The following is a 26,019-nucleotide window of genomic DNA, read 5'->3' on the forward strand; positions in this document are numbered from 1 at the left end:
ATTCTCAGATATGCAAAAACTAAGAGTTCAACAATAATAAACTGACCCTAAAAGAAATGTTAAAAGGTTTTCCTGAAGTGGAAAAGAAAAGGCTATAACAAAAAGTAAGAATCTATAGGGGAAAAAAAATTCCACTATTATATGCAAATGTCTAGTAAAGGCTGAAGATCAACCACTTAAGCTAATACAAAGGTTAAAAGACAAAAAATTGTGAAATCAACTATAAATAAAATAATCAGTAAAGGGATAAACATGAAGATATAAAATAATGACATCAGAAACATGAAATGTTAGGGAAATGAGTAAAAAATGTAGATCTTTTATTCTGTGTTTGAACTTAAAGTCCTACTTGTTTAAAACAAGTAGATATAGTTATAGGTCAACATATATTAATTTCATGGTAACCACAAATCAAAAACCTATAATAGATATACAAAAACTAGAGACAAAGGAACAAAAGCATACCACTAAAGAAAACCATCGAATCACAAAGGAAAGTACAAAAAGAAGAAAAGTAGAGAGACCTACCAAAAAAAGGAAAGCAAGTCATAAAATGGCAATAAATACATACCTATCAATAATTATTTTAAATGTCAATGGACTAAATGTTTCAATCAAAATGCATAGGGTAGCTGAATGGATACAAAAACATACCCTGCATAAATGTTGCTTACAAGAGATTCACTTCAAAGATAAGACACACAGAGACAAAGTGAGGGAATGGGAAATGATATTTCATGCAGATGAAAATGACAAGAATACAGGGGTAACAATATTCAAATCATAGTTTCTAACAAAAGACAAAAACAGGCAAAGATCAATACAAGAAGAGGACATTAAACACATTACTATACACACACTAATATAGGAACACCCAAATATATAAAGCAAATATTTAGAGACATAAAGGAAGAAATTGAAAATAATACAGTAATAGTAAGGGATTTTAACACCCACTTACATCAATGGACAGACCATACAGACAGAAAATAAGAGAAAAGTGGTCTTAAAGGACACAATAGACCAGTTGGACCAGATAGATATCTACAGAATATTCTATACAAAAACATCAGAATTCATGTTCATTTCAAGTGCACATGGGATATTCTCCAGAATAAATGATATGCTAGGACACAAAAAAAGTCTCAACCAATTTAAGAGCATATAAATTATATTAAGCTTTTTTTCCAAGCACAATGGTATGAAATAGAAAACAATTATAGGAAGAAAAATGGAAAAATCACAAACATGGAGACTAAACAATATGCTACTAAAAAAACAATGGGTCAATGAAGAAATCAGGAAGAAAATCAGACAACAATTTGAGACAAAAATGGAAATACAACTTTCCAAAATCTATGGATGGCAGCAAAAGTAATTCTAAGAAGCAAGTTTATAGTGATACAGGCCTATCTCAACAAACAAGAAAAATTTCAAATAAAAACCTAATGTACCATCTGAAGGGGTTAGAAAAAAGAAGGAAAAACAAAGCCCAAAGTCAGCAGAAGGAAGGAAATAGTAAATATCAGAGAAATAGACAAATTTCTATACACATACATTTCAAGACTGAATCAGGAAGAAAGAGACAATCTTAGCAGACTGATTGTTGTTAGTGAAATTGAATTTGTAGTAGAAATACTCCCAGCAAAAAAAAGATCAGGACAGGATGGCTTCAGAGGGAAATTCTACCAAAGATATAAAGGAGAGCCAAGACATAGCCTTTTCAAGCTATTTCAAAAAATTGAAGAGGATGGAACACCCCCAAATTAACTCTGTGAGGCCACAATTGTGCTGATACCAAAACAAGACAAAGACACCAAAAAAAAAAAAAAGAGAGAGAAAATTACAGGTTGATATCTCTGATGAATATAGACGTAACAATTCTCAACAAAATATTAGCAATCCTAGTTCAAGAATATATAAGTAGGATCATACATCATGATCAAGTGGGATTTATTCCAGAGATGCAAGGGAGTTTCGGTATTCACAAATCAATCAGTGTGATACATCACATTAACACAAGGAAGGATTAAAAATCACATGATAATCTCAATAGATGCATAAAAAGCATTTGAAAAAATTCATCACCCATTCATGATAAAAACTCTTGTCAAAGTTGCTATAGAGGGAACATATCTCAACATAACAAAGGTCATTTTTGACAAACCCATAGATAACATTATGCGCAATGGTGAAAACCTGAAAGATATTCCTCTAAAGTTAGGAACAGGACAGGATGCCCACAGAATGAAATTAGGACATTTTCTCCCACCATACACAAAATAAACTCAAAATGGATTGAAGACCTTAATGTAAGACCTGAAACAATAAAACTCGTAGAAGAGAACATAGGCAGAAAACTCTCTGACATAAATCATAACAATGTTTTGTTGGATCTGTCTCCTAAAGCAAAGGAAACAAGAGCAAAAATAAATAAATGGGACCTAATTAAACCTAAAATCTTTTGCACAGTAAACTGTTGAGAAAACAAAAAGACAACCTACTGAATGGGAGATAATATTTGCAAATAAAATGACTGATAAGGGGTTAATATCCAAAATATATAAACAACTCATCAACTCATTATCAAAACAACAAAAACAACAACGGGGGCCATCCAGTTCCCCATGTCTTTACCAGCATCCTCTCCCCCAGGCTCTGCCTTGGGCCTCACTGTGTCCTCACTTTTTTGAGGATCTTCAGGAAGTAGATGCAGATCTTCATGATTGGCTTGGTTACAGCTGGCAAGACCAAATCCAGGGAAAAATTAGTTTAAAAAATGGGCAGGAGTTCCCGTTGTGGCCCAGTGGTTAACGAGCCTGACTAGGATCCATGAGGATATGGGTTTGATCCCTGGACTTGCTCAGTGGGTTAAGAATCCGGCATTGTTGTGAGCTGTGGTGTAGGTCGAAGACATGGCTCAGATCCCGAGTTGCTGTATCTGTGGAGTAGGCCGGCAGCTGCAGCTCTGATTCAACCCCTAGCCTGGGAGCTTCCATATGCCACAAGTGCGGCACTAAAAAGCCAAAAAAAAGAAAAAAAAAAGCCAAAAAGTATGGGCAGAAGACCTGAATAGACATTTTTCCAAAGAAGACAGACAGATGGCCAACAGACACATGAAAAGATGTTCAGCATCACTTATCATCATGAAAACGCAAATCAAAACCAAATAACACCTCACATCTGTTAGAATGTCCATTATCAAAAATAACACAAGTAACAAATATTGGCAAAAATGGAGAGAAAAGGGAACTCTCTTACACTGCTGGTGGGAATATAAATTGGTGTAGCCACCGTGGAAAATAGTATGGAGATTTCTCAAAAAACTTCCATATGATCCAGCAATTCCACTCCTGGGTATATATCTGAAAGAAAGAAAAATACTAATTAGAAAAGATATATGCACCCTGATCTTCATAGCAGTATTATTTACAATAGGCAGGATCTGGAAGCAACCTAAGTGTCCATCAACAGATGAATGGATAAAGACGTGACATACACATTCTGAAATGTTACTTAACCGTAAAAATGAATAAATGAATGAAATTCTGCCATTTGCAGCATGGATGGACCTAGAACTATGCTTGGAGAAATAAGTCAGAAAAAGACAAAAACACTCTATTTTATCACTTGCATGTGAAATCTAAAAAATAAGACAAAACAAATGAATGTATATTAATAAAACAGAAAATGTCTCATAGATATAGAGAACAAAATAATGGTTACCAGTGGGGAGGGGGAAGGGGTGAGTACAAGATAGAGGTAGGGGATTAAGAGGTAAAAACTACTATGTATAAAGTAAACAAATTAAAAGAATATACTGTATAGAACAAAGAAATGTAACATTATCTTATAATAACTTTAAATGGAGTACAAGCTATAAAAATTTATAATCACTGTGTTGTACACCTGAAACTAATATTAAAAATCATCTATATGTCAATAAAAATTAAAGAACAAAACAAGGAAAAATTACACAGCTACAGAGATTAGAGTAATGGTTACCATAGGGGAAGGAGTAGAGGGAGGACCAGCCAACTATATATGAAAGATAGAAACTAAACTTTTGCTAGTGACCACACTGTTGTGTATATAGAAATTGAAATACAATGTTGTACAAATGAAACATAATTAATTTTGTAAACCAATGCTACCTCAAAAAATTGATAGCCCTTAGCAATATTAGGGAATAAAAAGAGAGAAAACAAGAATTTTCCAAAATCCAGATTGAATGAGGGGATATCACCACATATCTTGCATATATTAAAAGTATGATAAAGAATATTATAAACAAGTTTATGTCAATTATTTTTACAATTTGGATGAAATACAGTTTTCTCATTAAATGTTCACAACGTTATAAAGTATTATTATCTCTATTTTATCTGAGGAATGTGAGAATCAGGGAAGTTCAATGACTTAAGATCAAGCAGCTATTATATCCATATTGTTTCAATCACACCACATTGCCTTGGTGTTGCCACTTCTTTCACCTCAATTCCTTCACCTACAAAATGATGAAAGCAACAATCTCATGTAAGTAGTATTGTACTGATTATCAAATGAAAAGGCAATGATTTAATGTGAAAATTGAATATATCTAGAATGTTACTGATCTGATCTTCTGCCTTATGTCTTCCCTCAGTCTAAGTGGATATGATAAATAAGTATGTTTTAGTAGAAAAGTATTTCCTTTTCCCAAATTTTGTTTTAAAATATTTGCTCTTATTATTACATGAAGTTTTTAAAAATTCTGTAATTGGTCAACAATTGTAGATTTTTCGTTCAGTTTGTCCAAGTGGGTGAAAAATGTAGTTTCTCTATGAAAGGACTACTCTGTACAATTTATCAATCTCAGTTTTTCTTTGGAAGAATGGATCATTAAGTGCCCATTCTATGAAACACCAACATGTAAGCCATTATGGAAACAATTCACAGTGTAAAATTGAACAAACATTTCAACTCAAGTTGGAAAATGAATGAGGTTCCAAAATCTATTTTAAATGAGAAATTAAAGTCAACATAGTAGCAAATGAGATTTGGAATGTTTCTCTCAAAATCAATAGAGATGTTCTACAGATAAGTATGCATTTAATATGATGGGACTAAAATAGGAATATTGGATTTAAGTGAAGAATTGTACTACAAGTATGTTGTAGTTCATATGTATTCTGTCCACCCTTCTATTGATATGTTGTGATAATACAGAGTAAAATATGAAGTTTACATTTGGCAGATAATATTTTCTTCCCATTCATTCCATGTCCATCTTCTGCCCTCTTCCCATAACAAAGTGATGACAGATGGACTAATTCTTTTTTTTTTTTTTGGTTAGTTAATTGGTTTATTTATTTTTTCCCCTTTTACATATTTTACTTTATTTTCAGAGCAGTTTAAATTCATAGCAAATTTGAGAAGAAAGTGCAGAGTTAACCATATACTCCCTGTCTCCCTTACAAAGAGCTTCTACTATTAACATCTCCCAATAGAGTGGTACATTTGTTATAATTGATCAATTGATGAGCCTATATTGACACATCATTATCACCCAAGTCCATAGATTACATTGTTTCACTCTTGGTATTGCACATTCTACAGGTTTTGAAAAATGTATAATGATATGTATCCACCATTATAGCAATATAGAGAGTGGTACTGTCCTAAACCTTTGTGCTTCACCTATTCATCCCTCCCCGCCCCCAACCCCTGACAACCACTGATGTTTTTACAGAGTCCAACATTTTACCCTCTTTACAATGTGGTATAGTTGGAATCATATAGCATATAGCCTTTTCAGATTGGCTTCTTCTACTTAATAATATGCATTTTAGGTCTTTTCATGGTTTGATAATTCATTTTTTTATGCCGAGTAATATTCCAGTGTCTGGACATACCACTATTTATTTATTCACCTGAACGACATTTTGGTTGATTACAAGTTTTGACAGTTCTGAATAAAGCTGCTATAGATATCCACAAGCAGGTTATTGTATGGACATGTTTTCAACTCCTCTGGATAAATACCAACAAGTGTGTTTGCTGGATCATATGGTAAAAGTATGCATAGTTTTGTAAGAAAGTACCAAACTATCTTAAAAAGTGGCTGCACCATCTTGCATTCTCACCAGCTATGAATGAGATCTCCTGTTGCTCCACATTCATATGTATGACTGATTCAATTTGTTGTACACCTGTGACTAACATTGTATATCACCTATAATCAAATAAAATTAAATGGTCTATATTCTTTAAGTACAAAAACTTTTGGTAAGCTATAGCATACATAACAAAAATTACACAATCATAATTATACAGATTGATAAAATTTTACCAAATGACCACACCTACACAGCCCCTGCCCATATTTAGAAACAGAACATTTCTTGGAGTTCCTGTTGTGGCTCAGCTGGTTAAGAATCTGATTAGTATCCATGAGAATGTGCATTCGATCCCTGGCCTTGCTCAGTGGATTAAAGGATTCGGCATTGCCATGAGCTGTGGTATAGGTCCCAGACATGGCTCTGATTCCTCGTTGCTGTGGCTATGGCATAGGCCAGCAGCTGTATCTCCAATTTGACCCCTAGCCTGGGCTTCCATGCTGTGGGTGTGGCCCTAAAAAGCGGGGGAAAAAAAGCCAAAAAAAAAAAAAAAAAACCCAGAACATTTCCAGAATCCCAAATGTCTCCTCTGTGCCCTCTTCCAGTCACTACACACTCCCATCCCTCCTCAAGGCAAAATAACATCCTGATCCCTAACATTATAAGTTTGCTTTGTATGTCTTTGATAAATAGTAGTATGTGCTATTATGTTGAGCTTCTCTTATTCATGTTTGTGAGGTCCACTCATACTGTTGTATATAATTATAGGTGGTACTCTCATTGTTGTGTAACATTCCATTGTGTGGTCACATCAAAATATAAAATATATAATATCCTTTCTACTCTTGATTTCATGTTGGGGAAATCTTGCAAATGGTGATGCTGTGAACATTCTTTCACATGCTTTTTGGTAATTATCAGGACATTTATTTTTGGACATATTCCTAGAAATGCAATTTTTGAGTTATAGAGTATACAACTATTTGGCTTTATTAGATACTTGTAAATAGTGTTTTCAAAAGTATTTCTACCAGTGTACATCACCATCAACTGTATATGAGAACTCTGGCTGCTCTACATTCTTACCAATACTCAATACTGTCTTTCTTCTTCTTTTAGACAATTTTCTGGATATGTAGTGGTGTGTACTTCATCTCACTGGAGTGCATGTTGTTATATCCACTTAGTCTGCATGTTATTTCATGCTCCTATGACTTAGAGAGAGATAAGCTGATTAAATCTAGGTAAAATTTGATCTTGAGTAATTCACTTAGACCAACTGAAACTCACCATCTTTGTGAAAACAAAATATTACCAGTTTGCCTATCTTTTCAGTTTCCTGTGTGAATTAAGTAAGATAAAGTATAGGAAATGATGAAGAGGCAAAGGAGTACTATGATTACTAGCATTTAGTACAGTGATTCTACTTGTTTCTTTGTAACAATCATCATATAAAGCTAGCTCATAACCTCTGAGTCAGAATTTCTACAGAAGCTGTTTGGGAATATTGTTTTTGGACCAGTATATTCAGGTGATTTCAAAAATCAGACATAGTTCAAAACCATTGATCTAGACAAATTTTTATGTTGCATCAAATGACTTAACTGTCCAAGTGTCATTATTTTCTATTATTTAGCCATGGCTATTATCTTCATATATTTCTGCATGGTTAATGATATATAATACATTAGTCTGAAGTCCACTATCAGTGCCCTCTGAAGAAGCCATTTAACAAAGACCATAAGCATTGAATTTATAGCAACACTAAACACATTCAATAATCTATGCTCTGAGTATAAATTCACCACTTCTAGGAAGTATAGCAATATTTTCATTGATTTGACATTAAATAACATAAACATTTGAATGAATATGATGGAACTTGTTCTCATTTCTTCTATATTGATATTAAACTTTTGTTAATGCAAATATAAATTGTTTCAAATTTCCTAGGAGTTACTTTGCAATATGTATCAAATACCTTAAATTTTTTTGTATATATTTACCCTTCCAATTCTACTTTTTGGAAATTTTCTTAAAATAATAACCCTGAAGGAGGACAATGCTTTCTACAGAAAAATATTTCCACTGCACCTTTATTTGTAATAGGATAAAATGGAAGCAGTCCAAACATCTAATAGTGCCAACTAGTTGTATAGTACTTGTATTAATAATAATATTATAAATCTACCATAACTTGGTGGTTTCCTCATATTTTAATCAGTATTAAGCATAACATACATGATTACATTTTATCCTCCAGTGCATATTTAAGAACTACAGATACAGATAATTTTAATTATTTTGGTTTTTTGCTATTGACTTGTTTGAGTTCCTTATATATTTTGGATATTAGTTCCTTGTCAAATATGTAGTTTGCAAATATTTTCTCCCATGTTTGTAGGTTGCATTTTCATGTTGATCTTCCCTTTGCTGTGTAGAAGCTTTTACTTTATTGTAGTTCTATTTGCTTATTTTTTTCTTCTTGCATGTGTTTTGATGTTATATCCAAAATATTGCCAAGACAATGTTAAGGAAATTTTCCCCTTGTTTTTTTCTAGGAGTTTCACAGTTTTAGTTAAGTTTATCTGTTTAATCAATTTTGAGTTAACTTTTGTGTATGGTATATGATGTGTCCAATTTAATTTTTTACTTCTCAATATCCTAGATTACTCAGCATCATTTGTTGAAGAAATTATTCTTCTTCATTTTTTATTCTTGGCACAGATTTATTTCTGGGCTCTCAATTCTGTACCATTAGTCTATATGTCTGTTTTAATGCCAGTTATCATAGTGTTTTGATTAACATAGCTTTGTAATATAGTTTTAAATCAAGCAATGTGGTGCCTTAGCTTCATTCTTTCTCAAAATTACTTTGACTTTATGGAGTCTGTGTTTCCTTATGAATATTAAGATTGTTTTTTCTATTTCTGTGAAAAATGCCTTTGCATTTTGATAAGTATTACATGGATTCTGTAGATCTCTTTAGGCACTCTGGAGATTTTGATAATATTAACTCTTACAATCCATAAAGACTGGGTATCTTTCCATTTATTTGTGTCTTCAATTTCTTTCAGCAATGCCATATAGTTTTTAATGTACAGATTTTTCACCTACTTGATAAAAGATTTTAGTTCCAGGATTTCAGTGTTTTTTTTTTAATGAAGTTTCTATTTATTTATTAAGTTCCTCATTTTGTTCAAGTACTGCTTTCTTAATTTAGTTATCTATTTGTGTTCTCTTGTATCTCACTGAGCTTCTTTAAGATAGTTATTTTAATTTATTTCCCAAGAAATATATTTCCCAAGAAATGTGTAGATATACATTTCTTTGGGGTTAGTTACTAGAGCAATATTACTTTTTTTTTCAAGGTATCACCTTTGCCTGACTCTTTATGATTCATGTAGCCTTGAGTGGGTATCTGCCTATTTTCAGGAGTAAACTTCTTTCAGTCGTTATGGACTAGTTTCAACAGGTGACATTTTGGGTCCCCAGTCTGATGGTATTAGCTCTGGTCTCAGTCATGTAGTTTAGAGTCATGTTACATGTTTGGTGCCAGGTACACAGTTGGGGTTACACTTGGTATGTCTTTTACCAGTGGCTCAGGTGTGCATGTATTCTGAGTGGTCATTAGGCAGACAGTACTGGCTCTAGGACCTTGGTCAGTGGGGCTCTGTCTGAGACAATGGTCCACCTTCAGGGACCATAGTTAAGTCTGCAGACAGCAGGCCTCTTTCCAAGTTTGTGAACAGCCATGGCTCCTGTTGGGCATCTGAGAGGGTTTCTGTCAGGTCACTGAGAGCCGGATACAAGATGAGTTCTTAAAAATCATATATATAAATATAGTTATATTTCTATAAATTAGCAATAAAAATTAGAAAGTTAACTTTTTTTTTGGTCATGTCCATGGCATGAAGAAGTTCCTAGGCCAGGGATCGAACATGAGCCACCAGGGAACTCCAGAAAATGAACACTTAAAATAACTATTTTTATTAGCAACAAATATGAAATACATAAAGGTTCATTTAACAAAATACATAAACACTTTTGCATTGTAAGCCACAAAATATTTCTGAGAAAAGTTAAAGCCATACTCATATAGAAAGCTGTATCAAATTGATGGATTGGACTCATAATTGTTAAAATGTGAGTTCTTCATATTTATCTATAGATTAAATAGAATTCCAACTGAGATAGTAAAAGGTTCATTTTTAGAATTTCAAACTCTAAAATTTATATCAAAATATAAGGAACTAGAATAGACAAAACAATTCTGAAAAGATCAAATCTCGTGGGCTATTACTGTGTTATTTCAAGATTAACTAAAAGCAATAAAAATAATGTGGTATAAGATTAAAGTCTAGATAAATAAAGCAGATAAAAGTCTAGAAATAGATCCACGCATGTATTGCCAATTTTTTTTTTTTTTTTTTTTGCTATTTTAGGGTTGCACCCATGGCATATGGAGGTTCCTAGGCTAGGGGTTGAATTGGAGCTGTAGCTGCTGGCCTACGCCATAGCCACAGCAATGTGGGATCTGATCCTCGTCTGCGACCTACACCACAGCTCACAGCAATGCAGGATTAAGAATTGAGGGTTTGATCGAGTCCAGGGATCAAACCCACATCCTCATGGATCCTAGTCGGGTTCGTTAACTGCTGAGCCACAAAGGGAACTCCTTGATAATTTTTTTTACAAAGGTAACAAAGTCATTCAGTGGGGAAAGGATAATCTTTTCAATAACTGATGCTAGAACAAATGAATATCCAAAAGGAAAAAGTAAATATCAATACTTCTTTAACCATTAACATAAGTTAACTTTAAATAGATCATACACTTAAAAATATCGAAGATAATACGATAAAATTTGTAGAAAAAAAACAGGAATTTTTTTTTAAATGACCACACCTTGGCATATGAAAGTTCCTGGGCCAGGGATAGAATCTGAGCTGCAGCTACAGCAATGCCAGATCCTTAACCCATTGCACCATAGCAGGAACTCCTGAGGAAATTCTTATGAACATAGTTTAGGCCAAATTTCTCAAGATCAAGAAACACTAACTTTTAAAATAAACAAACAAAAAATTTGGGAGGTTCCTGCTGTGGTGTAGCAGCTTAAGGATCTGGTGTTGTTCTACTGTAGCACAGGTTTGGTCCCGTGCCCTGTGCATTGGGTTAAGGATCCAGCCGTTGTTTCAGCTGTGGTATAAATCATAGCTGTGGCTCAGATTCAATCCCTGGCCCTGGACTTTTTATATGCCACAGATGCAACCAAAAAAAATGTAGTTGGGATTCATCAGATTTAAAATTTCTCTTGAAAATATACAGTTAAGTAAATGAAGAGGCAAGCCATAGAGTGGGAAAACATATTAGCAGTACTTAATATCTGACAAAGAATGTACATCTAAAATATAAAATAACTCTTAGATATCAATAATGAGAAAAACAGCCTCAAAATATTGGAAAGATTTGAACAGAATCTTTACCAAAAGAAACACATAACTGGTAAAAAAAATATCCATAGCTACTGATCAGGAAAATGTAGATTAAAATTATAATGATTTGCACTTACACACCTGCTAGAATCACTAAAATTAAAAAGAGGGAAAATAGGAGTTCCCATCATGGCTCAGCAATAATGAACCCGACTAGTATCCATGAGGATATGGGTTGGATCCCTGGCCTCGCTCAGTGGGTTAAGGATCCGGCATTGCCATGAGCTGCCTTATAGGTCACAGATGCAGCTCAGATCCTGCATTGCTGTGTCTGTGGCATAAGTCAGCTCTGATCTGACCCCTAGCCTGGAACTTGCATATGCATAAAAAGCAAAAAAAAAAAAAAAAAAAAAAAAAAGAAAGAAAGAGGTAAGAAAGGAAATATACCTCCATAAAATGTTTGTAAATATTTGTTTATAGCAGTTTTGTTCATATTAGCTGGTCCAATGTCTAAAAGCAAGTCCAATGTCTCCTAACAGATGAATACAGACAAAATACCGATATGCATAACTGCATGAGTGAATCTAAAACATGCTGTGTGAAGGAAGCCAGACACAAAAGAAGACATACTGTATGATCATATTTGTATGAAATTCTAGAGGACACAAAACCAATCTATAGTACCGTAAAGCAGATTCATGGTTGCCTACGGCTGAGGATCATGGAGATTGAATTCAATGGGGCATGAGGGAACTTTCTGGGGTGAAGGGAATTTTCTATATATTTGATAATGATGTGGTTTTATCACTGTATACAGTTGACTAAACATTGGAATATACAATTTAAGTGGGATCATTTTATTGTAAGTAAATGATTTTATAAAAATTAAGAGGGATACATAAGAGGCATGAAAATTAGTCTTTTGATGTCACTGTGCTCATATTACCTGAAAGAAGTTTACAGCTTCACCTTCTCCTCATCTATCTTTTCTGACAGCTGGTTTATTTAAAAAAAAAAAAAAAAAAAAAAAACCTCAAAGCAAAGCAAACAAACAAAAAAACCAATGGAAACAGCCATGCCCTTAGAGAATTTTTTTTTTTAATGTGCGGATGGATGCTCTGTTATAATATCAAATTAGATTGCATTGAAAAAACAAAGAACTGCAGTCATGTGTAACTCAAAGGCGATTTCCTAACACCAAAGGCTATTTCCTAACACCAGAGGCAGTTTTCAATGGTCTGCATGGTGAATTAGTTCCATAGCCCCTTTTCATAATAGGAGTTTTCCTTCTATTCTACAGCTGATGAAGCTGAAAATAGGCCTTGTGCTTTGGGGGTTAGTTTCTCATTTGGACTTCATAGAAGAAAGCTTATTTCACCATTTTTAAATTAAAAAATTAATTAAAGACACAAAGATATTCCAAGTTCTTGCTCAGTGGAATGCTCAGAACACGCCACTTTTATTTGAAACTGTCTCAGCAGACTCTTTGATTGTTTAAAAATATATGCTCGGAGAGACTCCTAGAAATCCTTTCGTAAGAGAGGCACAGTACTTATAAAGCACCATACTTCTCTCTTCAGTCTTACTAATAATCTTTTTTTTTTTCTTACTGAGTATAAATATTCCAGCAAGCAAATTACAGGGAGCGTGTTTGCTTTTGTTACCAGGATTCTAGCTATAAAATTATTTTCATTCTATCTAGTTTTCATTTCTCTCGATGCCGATGCCGGAAGAATGACAATGAATGTCAATCAACTTCATTCGTTGTTTTCTACATGTGCCCTCCTGGTTCAGATATTCAGAAATCTTACCGAAGGAAATAAAATAAGTGTTGCAGTCCTAGTAACTATACCAGAAAAAAATGATGACAATGTCTCTTATGAATTACCTTTACAAGGTAACCCTGTGTATTTGCTACCTTTTCCATTCGAAGCCTCAGATTTTCCTCTAAGACTACCAGAAATCTGTTATCATAAAGCAAAGACATGCTTATCAGGATATAGTACTTTTTCTGCTTGCTATAAAGTTTTCATACTGGTTATAGAGTCTGGCCTTCTGTCAATATGTGCACTGTGTGTGTGAAACCATGTACAAGCTCCTGAGTCCTTGTGTTGTGAAGTAAAAGGCTTTTCCTTTGGCCTCCCAGGCTTCCCCTTAGTCTCAAAAGGCTGACTCAGGGTAATGATTAGGAAATATTGTTACAGCTAAAAACTAGTTAAAAGAGTCTCCGAGATGCTATGTCCTGCCTTGGCCATCTAACTTATTAGTGTTGGTTACTTTCTAGTTAGGCTTATATTGCACATGGGTTTTTCTTTTCCTATGACTCACTCCCTAACACCCCCTTCCTTTTGTGAGCTATCTTCACTGCAGAGAGAAGGTCAAGGTGCAATAACCCCAAAAACCACCAGAAACCATCACCAGATCACCTGACTCTGGCCTTGATGACTTTGAAATGATCTATGGAGGGAGAAGAATGCAGGCACCCTAATCCTTATCAACAGCTCTGTTTTGTCAAGCTAAACCTATAAAGTCCCTTGCTATCCCCTCTCAAGGGAGGACACAATTTTGAGGGCATTAGCCTACTGCAGCCTCCTTTGCTTGGTCAAACAATAAAGCTGTTCTTTCTGCTTCACCCAAAACTCTGTCTCTGAGACTGAAGTGGTGCCAGTGTATAGAGCCTGCGGTATGGCTACATGTGTGTACACCCAGACATGTGCTGGCATGTGCTGTCCCAGTGTGTATTGGAGAAATAACATTCAATCTGAGTTTGCTGTTTTAGAATTTTTATTCAGTAGTGTTCTTTGGGTTTCTGTAGTTAGAGATGATTGCAAATAAGGAGTTTTAGTCAATTTTTGTTGAAATAATGTACTTTGGTGGAACCAACTCCTTCTGGATCAGCTTAAGCTCCCCTAAATGCACTAAATTTGCTCTTTAAAGAGTTAAAATAATGCTATGGTAGAATAGGTGGTCTAAAAATTTAATAGCCCTTTATTGGGCATCTGTTACTGTCAAGTAAAGATAAATGAGACATAATACCTGCTTTCAAAGGGCTAATCAATGAAAGATTTGTTTGGGAATATATGGGATTCAGGGTTTCCTAAAATATATATAATAGTAATAGTAATAATAATTTTTTTAGTTTGTCAGATTAAATGGGGGTCTTACTGAATATGTAGGGTGCTGTTCTGCAATGGCCCCCAGGACTATTTGTTTATACAGACACTTCTTTTTTTGTTGTTGTTGTTGACAATTTATTGACTATGAAATACAATTTTGAGAAAAATGATATACAACTTTATTTTTAAAATTAAAAAAATAAGACCATATTTTAAAAAACCACATTTTACAGAAAAGTTTATTGGCATAGTTTTAGAAAGAGATACAACTAAGAAACTGATTAAAATATGTGAGTAAATGCCAAGACTAATTTCACACAGGCACATCTCAAATACTTGTAGTGACTGAAAACTTGCTAAGTCTTAAAATAGCTCTTTCCATCATTGGCCAGCTACTGTTAGAAAGAATTTTTCTTATATTAAATAAAAATCTATTGCTCATGACTTCTGCACACTAGTCTTAGTTATTCCCTCAGGAGCCAGAGGAAATAAATGTAAGTAAACTTTTTCTTTAAAAATACCATTCCTTTTAAGCTTTCACTCATTGAAATGATAAGAGGCTAAAACAACCTTTATTCATATAGTCACTATCACTGAGAGAAATCTTCATTTTTATGCTGAAAAAGTATGTCATTTTCTTTCTAGATACTATGAAAGAGCCCATGTTTTGAACATTTAAAATGTCAAATATTGAGCAAACTTAGTACCTTAAGTATGTGAATGTGACTTTTATAAAAGGAAGGGAAAGAAGTCAAGGAAAATAGCATTTATTGACTGTCTCTTGGGCACTGAGAACTATGCTAACTACTTACACATATGTTAGTACTGACAAACACAGTTGGCAGGAGATCTTTTATTTCCAGTTTTTTCCCTTTTTTGTACTTTCTTATTTTTAAATTTTCCTTTTTTTTTTTTTTTTTTTTTTGTCTTTTTGCCATTTCTTGGGCCACTCCCCTGGCATATGGAGGTTCCCAGGCTAGGGGTCGAATTGGAGCCTTAGCCACCAGCCTACGCCAGAGCCACAGCAATGCAGGATCAGAGCCGCGTCTGCAACCTACACCTCAGCTCATGGCAACGCCGGATCGTTAACCCACTGAGCAAGGGCAGGGACCGAACCCGCAACCTCATGGTTCCTAGTCGGATTCGTTAACCACTGTGCCACGATGGGAACTCCATATTTTTAAATTTCCTAAGAAAATATGTATTATTTTAGAGAGAAGACACAAGATTAAACATTTTAGATTTATGAAGGTCTGGAGAAATCAAATTCCCGAATGGTAAAATGTAAGTTTTACAAGCTCAAAAACAATTTTGGGATGGAGTTTAAGTCAAAATTGGCCTGGGAATTTGCTCTTTGAAATAACTCCCCAACAGTCTGTTTCATTAGCTGTTTTTGTTTTGTTTGTTTTTTTACTCAATTAAATATCTTTTGCTCTAAGTGTTAGTTGATGTGAAGAGAAGAATGTATGATTTTTATAAAGTTCTCATTAGTATTTTCTAATTTCAGCAAACTATTTCTCTTGTGGTTTTTTGCCGTATAACCATATACTGTTTTATCCTTATCAACTGCCTGCAAATGAAATCTATTGCTTTCAAGACAGTGTTCCTTTTAAATGCTTTTAGTCTTAATTGCAATATTATCCATGTTGAATCTGCTTAAGCCACATATTTTGTATTCAAGCAGATGTTTATAAAATAAATATTCATATTGAGTTCATGTAGCTCATAATTCCATGCATTCCAGGTTGTTTCAGATTGACTCTGCAGACCTCATTTTCTTCTCACTTAAAAAAATGCACTCAGAATATTTAAATTACATTTACACATCTAATAAAGATATACAGTCATTTTAATACCTCTGCACTGTCAATCATTGATAGGAAAATATAACCTGACACACTCTGGATTTATCTACAGTGGGCAATGCATTTGAAAGTGCAATAAGTCTTGGTTACCACAGTCTTTTCCTGGGATGTCATCTGCCATCGATGTGCCTTTTTGTTGTTTGTCTCTTTGAGAGACTCTCCTTGACAGGTAAAAACACAGTTCAAATATGTACGTCTTTTCCTCATAGCAGTCTGGTGGATGCCACCATTAGGACTGGTAGTTTTATATCCAAATTAAATTATATGATAGTTTGAAAACTTCTGTTATGAGTATTATATAAATTTACAAGATTAAAATATAATATAGACCAAGGAATGTATTGCTTCTATGGCCTGAAATACAGCCTTCTCTGGGGCTGGCACATTCAGTTTTTAAAGACTATTTTTAGAGTAGTTTTATATTGAATTGAGAGGACGATATGAAGATTTCCATAGACCTCCTGCCTCCACACATGTATACCTTCTCTCATTAGCAACATCCCCCTGGAGTGGTACAATCGACCAGCCTACCTCACAACCATCAATGTCCACAGTGTATATCATGGTTCACTCTTAGTGTTTTTCATTCTGTGGGTTTGGATAAATGTATGATGACATGTATCCTTCCTTGCAGTATTGTTACAGAGTATTTTCACTATTTTAAAATTCCTGTGTGCTATGCCTACTTAATTATCCCTTCCTTCCCTATAAACTTTGGCAACCACTGATCCTTTTCCTGTCTTCATAGTTTTAGCTGGAATCCTAAACTATCTAGACTTTTTCAGATTGCTTCCTTCTTTACTTTTTTAATTAAAAATTATTGTTGGAAAATGGTCATCAACAACCCATGCCTTTAGCGAGTTGCAATCTTTTTGCAATAGCAACATCAAAGACCACTGATCATCATAGCAAATATGTCATAATGAAAAAGCTTGAAATACTGTGAGAATCACTGAAACATGACACACAGGAAGTTAGCAAATGCTGTTGGAAAATGGCACCCATGGACTTGCTTGATGCCAGTTTGCCACAAACATTCAATGATTAAAAAATGTAGTATCTGGAGTTCCTGTTGTGGTTAGTGGTCAATGAATCTGACTAGCATCCATGAGGATGCAGGTTCCATCCCTGGCCTTGCTCAGTGGGTTAAGGATCTTGTGTTGCCTTGAGCTGTGGTGTAGGTCACAGACTTAGCTCTGATCCCAGGCATTGCTGTGGCTGTGGTATAGGCCGGTAGCTATAGCTCTGATTCAACCCCTAGCCTGGGAACCTCCCTATGCATTGGGTGCGGCTCTAAAAAGACAAAAACAAAAAACATAGTATCACTGAAGCACCATAAAGCAAAGAGCAAGAAAACAAGGTGTGCCTGTAATTAAAGCTCCTACATGTTTGGGGGGTTTGTGCCTCACACTTGTGTTCATATTTAAAGCAAATATCTTTCTAAGTGTTTTTGTCAAACAGATCCCATTAGACCATCATGTTTGTTTTTCTCAAGTTTATTTTTCCCCTCTGAGAAGATCTTTTCACAAGCACAGGCACAAAACAGCACTTCTCTTCAGTGAGTTTCTTAAAAATACATCATCGAAGAATTTTCAAATCCATATTGTAAGTTGGGTCACCTCTTGGCTCTCATGACGTCTCTCACTATCAGCATCCAAACATTATCATCCTACATGTGGCTGGATGATTCCTCAACTCTGATAAAACTCTCTCACGGAATATCATTGTCCAGCTCTGTTGATCACTGAGGATGTTTCATGAATTATAGTTTTACACGATCCCCACTGGATCTTCCTGTAAACAGGCTTTAGTCTTCACTACCTCTTTAAAAGCGCCCTTATCAAGCCAGCTTATATTGAGTGTCCTTTGCCACACCTGGCCTTGTCTCTCCGCCAAGCTTTCAATAGACTCTACTGCAGTGAGCATGCATTGGAATCACCTGGAGGCTTGTAGGAACACGGGCTGCAGAGTGTCACCACCACAGTGTCTGGTTGGTAGGTCTTGAGCTGGGCGGAGAATTTACATTTTCTAACAGGTTCTCCGGTGATGCTGATACTGCTGATCTGGGACTTTCAGGCTCTACCAAGTTCCTCATGCCTTTACTGTTTGCCAATTTTCGCAGGTGAAGCTGCTTAATTCACAAGTGATTCTGCCCCAAGCAGGTAGGAGGAATACAGGCTTTTCATTGGTTCAGTGTGACTACGTCACTTTACGTCCGATTTGGCGTGGATAGCTTAGCTGAACCTTTGGTGAGTTCCAGCTTCCTTATTCATCCCTTTTGGATTCCTTGCTGGAGACGCTGTTTCCTCTGGGACCAGGACATTTGGATTTGCCTTGCTCAGTTCTTTCTGCAGGCTGAAGATGAGCAGGTAAGTTCACTTCCCACATCTGGGAGTCCACCTGGGTGCCTTCTAGACATTGTGAGCCTGTGCTCACTCTTCTTTTTTTCGGGTTTGCTTACTGATTTCTTTCGGTTGCTTATTGTAAGACTTTGAGGTTTGCCTTTTCTGTTCTAGTGAGCCTAATGTTCTGGGTCTGGCATTTCCGGGCCTGACTTCAAATACTGGGCTACCTTCTCTGCTTTTCAAACATGGATTGTTTATTCAGTCAAACAACTTTGCTGCTATTTCTATGCTTCCCATTCTCCTCCCCGCCCCCTTCATTTGCATTTGTGTTTCCAGATCCCTTAATCCCAGGCTCCATCTCCCTCACACTCTGAGTCTCAGTGCTGGCTTGGTCTTTTTTTCTCTGTAAATGATTACTTTTCTGGTAAGATCATGCACCTTGGCTGAAAGGTTCTAATGCCACCTACGTGTATAACTTAGATCCAGTAAGTCAACTGTATTTTTTTTTCCATTTTAAACCTATGTCAAGGAGGTCTATGGGCTTGCTCAGCAAAGTGTAGTGGCTTTCAGCATGTCAGGGCAGCTTGTTAGAAATGCAGAGAGCCTGGGGCTCCACTTCAGATGTGATGAGTTAGAATCTATGGGTAACAAGAGCCCCAGGTGACTTTCATGCACATTGTAAAGAATCAATGTTCGGTATAGAGCCTCTAGGATGGACTGCTCCCACCGGAGACTAATTGTGACTCTCACCCTAACTTTTCAAGTTTCTTATCACCACTGATGCGATTTTACAAACCTGTATTAGGTGAGTTTCCTGCCCACACTGTGAACTTTGACCAGCAACCTGTGATTCTGCAGGAACCCAGAGTCTCTCTGCGTACATCTCTCACACAAGATCTTTTCAACTGTGTCAATTTACCAAAAGGTCTATTGCTCTGGGGGCTCCTCTTGGCTTTGGAGCCTGCTCTAGGGCTCAGAACGCCTCTTCAGGAGAACTTTTATATAATTGTTCTCCACTTTGTGGGTTGCCCACTTGGGTGGTACGGGATTTGATTATATCACAAGTGCACCTTTTCTAGCCTCTCATTGTGGCTTATCCTTTGCCTTTGGATGTAAAACATCTTTTTTTTTTTTTTTTTGCTGGGCTCCAGTCTCTCTCTCTCTCTCTTTTTTTTAAATAAATGGTTGTTCAGCAGTTTTTTTGGTGTGCTCATGAGATAAGATGTACTCATGAGAGAAGATGTGCTTCTCCTCTGCCATCTTGTCCCTCCCAGATCTTAATTTCCATTTTTTTGATGATGAAAGTAAAGTTTAAATGAATGAAAATATTTTTCGACCTGAGTTTCTCTTCAGAAGTCTGCCTGAGATTTATTTGGTGCCACACTCGCCTCCATTAAATGCTTTTCTTCTTCTAGTCATGAAGCCTGGCCTACAACTTTAGCTCCACCAGTTTGCACAGGTCCTTGCCCTTTTTTAGAGTCACTAGATCCTTGAAACCCCAACAACAAGGGGTGTCTGAAATTATTTGTATTTTCATTGACCTGGCCAATATTCCCACCACGCTGCTGCTTTTTCTGTGATGACCTTAATTATGTTGGAAAAGTTGGGCTCCTCCCTAGAATCCTATTCTGAAATTTACACTGCTTTGCTGGAGGCCTAGATGGCTCTTATCGATCTCTTTTCCCTGGATAGCAGGCCTAATTCTCAGTATTGCCTGTTGCTTTCTAGGGGTCCTGCTCCAAATAGGTTGATCATCCAAAATCACAAAAGCCATTACGTATTTGAATATATTCATTTAATCATTAATTAAACATGTGACTGAATATCTACTATACCAGGATTAGGGATATATATATATATATGTTATGTTATAATTATATATAATTAACCATACATACACACACATATATATATGATAATCTATTGAGGTGAGAAAAGTAGCACCCATATTTTCTGTTTGCTGCAAAATAACAGAAGCAAGACAATTCACCAGCTAGCTGGGAGTTGTGTCAGGGGTGTTTTCCCAGAGTAGGTGACATTTACAACTAAGTCTAAAGATGAAATTTAGCTTATTTAGATGAAGAGGGTGTGAATGACATGTGAGATGAGGAGAACTGTACATGAACAGCCTCCAAGCAGGAAATTTGGAGAATGCTTGGAACATACAGTGTTGGGAGAAGAAATGTAATGAATGGGGAAGTAGGCAGGTGCCAAGTTACAAAGGACCTTGTGCCTATGCTCAAGAGTTTGAACTTGGCACATTAGCAAGACATGGAAACACTCTTGCACCTTATTATTGGCCTAGGAAGCCCTTGGACTTCAAATCTAGAATTCAAAGTCTTCCACAGGAGTGTTCTTTTCAGCCCTACTTCTCACTTTTATTCTCACTTTTATTTTGGAGTCCTAGCTCTTTTTTTCTTTATTCATCACTATTGCTGAACTACTGACATACCATTCAACAGATCAGGGTTGCCTTACACAGAAGATAACTTAGATTTGTCTTTGTTCTTATGATTGCTGTATGTATTCCACAATATTCACAGGGATGGAAAAGTTTAATTTTTAAGAGATTCACATGTTCCAAAAAATAATTTAAAAAAATAGCTTGACTTGCAGATGTCATTATGGTTTTCATTTTGAAGAAAACAAATCCCTTGAGCTCAGAGCAACAGCACAGGATAAAAGCTTTGTGTGTGTTTTAATTTTCTTGGACATGAAGGGGAAAAATCTGTATTTTATGGGTGAGAGCACAAAAAAGCTAGCAACCCTGCTAATTCTGCTTGGCTAGGTGAGTGGCATGATGAGAAGCTGGAATTCTATATATTTCAGTGAGAGCTCCATGTTACAGTGTATCCGTGGGACTTCACTGCATTATTACTGTGGGCTGAGTCCTACTCATAACTGCATTTAGGAAATAAGTAAGCCCGTACAAACTTCCCAAGCCATCCATTCAAAGGAGTGGTGGTGAGATAGATGTGAGTCATTTAAAATAATTTGAAATATTTTATAACATTTTATTCAGTTATCAAGTGATGGTTCCTCAGCATTCTGTAGAAGTAGGCACTGCTGAAAGCCATGCATTTGAGGAGTAATCTGTGACTCTGTTGGGATATGTATAGCCACACCACTTTTAAACCTGCTTTCTGCAACTCTTATTTACTGCATATTATGGCATTCACCAATCAAAGGAAAATATAGCACACTTGCAAAGCAGCTCCCATACACCACACCTGGTGGGCTGCCTCAGCTGGTAATATTGCCCCTCAAATGTGGCTCTTGCTCTGGGGGCTAGCCCTGCACACCAACATGCATATAATAGTTGTGGCCAGGCCTTACAGCCAGCCATGTCACAGGCCAGCCTCTCATATCTGCATACCTGAAACAGTCATGGCTGGACTTCTCAGAACCTAAATATATAACCAAATATTAAAAGACATAAAGGTAGAAATTGACAGTCATACTATAATAATAGGGGATTTAAACATGCTACTTATATCAATGGACAAATTATCCAGACAGAAAATCAGTAAGGAAACACTGGCTTTAAATGCCACATTAAACTAGGTGGACTTAGATATATACAAAAAATTTGATCAAAAGTCAACAGAATATGCAGTTTTTTTCAAGTGCACATGGAAGATTCTCTAGGACAGCTCACATGTTAAGCCACAAATAAAGTCTTAATAAATATAAGATGTCTGAAATAATATCAGGCATCATTTCCAACCACAGTGGTATGAAGCTAAAAATTAGTTACAAGAAGAAAACTAGAAAAAACGCAGTGGCCAAACAACATGCTTCTAAACAACTAATGCTCAACAAATCAAAGGGGAAATAAAAACAATACCTTGAGACAAATGAAAATGAAAGTACAACATTCCAAAATCTGTGGGACAAAGAGCAAAAGCAGTTTTAAGATGGAATTTTATTGGGATAAAAGCCTACCTCAGGAAACAAAAACCTCAATCTGACCTTACACTTAAAGGAACTAGGACAAGAACAGGCAAACCCAAAGTCAGTAGAAGGAAGGAAATAAGATTACAGCAGAAATAGGTGAAATAGAGATTTAAAAAAAAGAATAAAAAAATCAATGAAACTAAGATAGACAAAAGTGATAAATAGCCAGATTCATCAGGAAAAAAGGAGAGAGGGCTTAAATAAATAAGAAATGAGAAAAGAGAAATTTCAACTGATACTGGAGAAATAACAAAGAATTCTAAAAAACGATAGAAACAAATTCGTTGGTAGAACAGAAACAGACTGGTGGGAGGGAAGGGATGGACTGGCGGTTTGGGATTGGTATATGCACACTGTTGTATATAGAATAACTGGACAATGGGGACCTGCTGTGTAACATAGGGAACTCTACTCAATATTCTGTGATTACCTATATAGGAAAAGAATCTGAAAAAGAATTGATATGTGCATATGTATAACTGAATCACTTTTGCTGTACAGCAGAAATTATCACAATATTGTGAATCAACTATATTTCAGTAAAACTTTAAAAAATGAGAAGAAAAGATTAATAAGAACAATTATATGCCCACAAATTGGACAACCTAGAAGAAATGGGTAAATTCCTAGAAATATAACTATCTTCCAGGACTGAATCAAGAATATATAGAAATTCCCAACAGAGTAACCACTAGTAATGAAATTAAATCAGTACTTACTTAACCGCCAACACACAAAAGTGCAGGATGAGATGGATTCACAGGGGAATTTTATAATTTAAAGAAGATTTAATACCTATTGTCTCAATCTGTTCCAAAAAACTGAAGAGGGAGGAATGCTTCCAAACTCACTTGACAAGGTCAGCATTTCCCTCATACTAAAATCAGATACCCACCCCCCAAAAAAAAGAAAATTACAGGCCAATATCTCTGAAGATAGCTACAAAAGTCTTGAACAAAATAATAGCAAATGTAATTAAAAATACATTGAAAGGACTGTAAGCCATGATCAAATAGGATTTATTCCAGGATTGCAAAGATGGTTCAACATCTGCAAATCAATCAACATGATACACCTCATTGATAAAACAGATGATAAAAGTCACATGATAACCTCAATAGATGCAGAAAAAGTATTTGATAAAACATCCATTTATGATATAAACTCACAATTCATGTATAGAAAGCATAACTCAATAGAGGACACATGTGGCAAACTCACAGCTAACATAATTCTCATTGGCCAAAAGCCAAAACTTTTAAGATCAGGAACAAGATGAAGATAACCATTACTGCTGCTTTTACTCAACATAATACAGCAAGTCCTGGCCTCAGAAATCAGACAAGAAAATGAAATGTATCCAAATTGAAACAGAAGAAATAAAACTCTCTTTGCAAGATGACATACTATATACAAAAACCCCTAAAGATTCCATGAAAAGTCATTAGAACTAATAGATGAATTCAGTCAAGTTGCAGGTTACAAAATTAATATGTAGAAATTGATTTTGTCCCTATACACTAATAAGCTGTCACAAAGATAACAGTGCAACATCAGGAGTTCTCGTAGTGAACTGGTTTAAGGATTTGGTGGTGTCACTGCTGTGGTGTGGGTTCAGCCCCTTGCCTGGGAACTTCCACATGCAGCAGTCATGGCCAAAAATGCAACCCCAGTACGGTTACATCAAAAAATAAAATAAAAAATAGGTAGTAATAAATTTAACCAAGCAGATAAAAGACCTGTGCTCTGAAAACTGTAAAAATTGATGAAAGAAATTAAAGACAGCATAAGTAAATGGAAAGATATGCTCATGGATTGGAAGAGTTTATATTGTTAAAAATACAGTCTAAAGCAATCTGCAGATGCAATGCAATTCCTATCAAAATACCAATGACATTTTTCATAGAACTAGAACAACAACAACAAAAAATCCTAAGACTTGTATGGAACCACAAAAGACCCCAAATAACCAAAACAATCTTAAATAAGAACAAAGCTAGAGATACTGTATTCCCTGATTTCAAACTACAATTGGCCCTTGAACAACACTGGTTTGAACTGCATAGGTCCACTTAACATGCAAATTTGTTTCAATAAGCACATGCTATAGTACCACACAATCTGTGGTTTAATACACGGATACAAAACCACAGATTTGAAGGGCTGAACATAAATTATAGAGTTTTGACTGCACGGGGAGTCAATGACCCTAATCCCTGCATTGTTCAAGGGTCAACTATATACAACAAAGCTATGGTAATCAAAACAGTATGGTGCTGGCATAAAAAAGACACATAGATCAGTGGAACAGAATAGAGAGCCCAGAGAGAAACCCATACTCCTATGGTCAATTAATCTATGATAAGCCAAGAATATACATTTAGGCAAAGAAAGATTCTCCAGTAAATTGTGTTGGAAAAACTGGGCAGCTGCATGCAAAAGAACTAAATTAGACATCTTTCCTATACCATATAAAAAACTTAAAATAGATTAAATACTGAAATGTAAGACCTAAATCCATAAATCTAGAAGAAACATAGGCACTGTGCTCTTTGGTATTGGTCTTAGCAATAGATTTTTAAATCTGTCTCCCCAGGGAAGGGCAACAAAAACAAAATAAACACGAGACCACATCAAGCTAAAACGCTTTTGCACAGCAAAGGAAACTGTCAACAGAACAAAACAGCAGCCTACCAAAGAAAATATTTGCAGATGATATATCTGATAAGGAGTTAACATCCAAAATACCAAAGAACTCTCACAAATCATTATCAGAAACCAAAAAGAAAAAAAAAATCCTATTAAAAATGGGCAGAGGCCTTCAGTAGACTTTTTTTCTGGGGAAAACATACATATGGCCAAAAGACACATGAAAAGATGCTCAACACCATTAATCATCAGGGGAATGCAAATCAAAACCACAATGAAATAGCACCTCACACCTGCCAGAATGGCTTTTTGTCAAATGACAAGTGTTGGTGAGGATGTGGAGAGAAGGGAACGCTTGTGCACTGTTAATGGCAATGCAAATTGGTGCACTTGCTATAGAAAACAGTATGGAGATTCCCCCCAAAATTAAAAATAGAACTATCATATGGCCCAGGAATTCCACCAAGAAAGTGAAAACACTAATTTGAAAATATACATGTGCCCCAATTGTCATAGCGGCATTATTTACCATAGCCAAGATATGGAAGCAACCT

The 26,019-nt window shown here is 35.6% G+C and overlaps 1 long non-coding RNA gene across 1 annotated transcript in view; it reads left to right on the forward strand.

The window, feature by feature from the left end:
* The window catches only part of LOC110257811, a 57,975-nt gene continuing 50,463 nt past the window's right edge, over positions 18,508 to 26,019 (forward strand). Inside the window, exon 1 of the long non-coding RNA XR_002340808.1 lies at positions 18,508 to 18,883. This is a non-coding gene — a long non-coding RNA (uncharacterized LOC110257811). The remainder of the gene's footprint in view (positions 18,884 to 26,019) is intronic.

This window comes from Sus scrofa, chromosome X (assembly GCF_000003025.6).
Source record: "Sus scrofa isolate TJ Tabasco breed Duroc chromosome X, Sscrofa11.1, whole genome shotgun sequence".
Lineage (NCBI taxonomy): Eukaryota > Metazoa > Chordata > Mammalia > Artiodactyla > Suidae > Sus > Sus scrofa.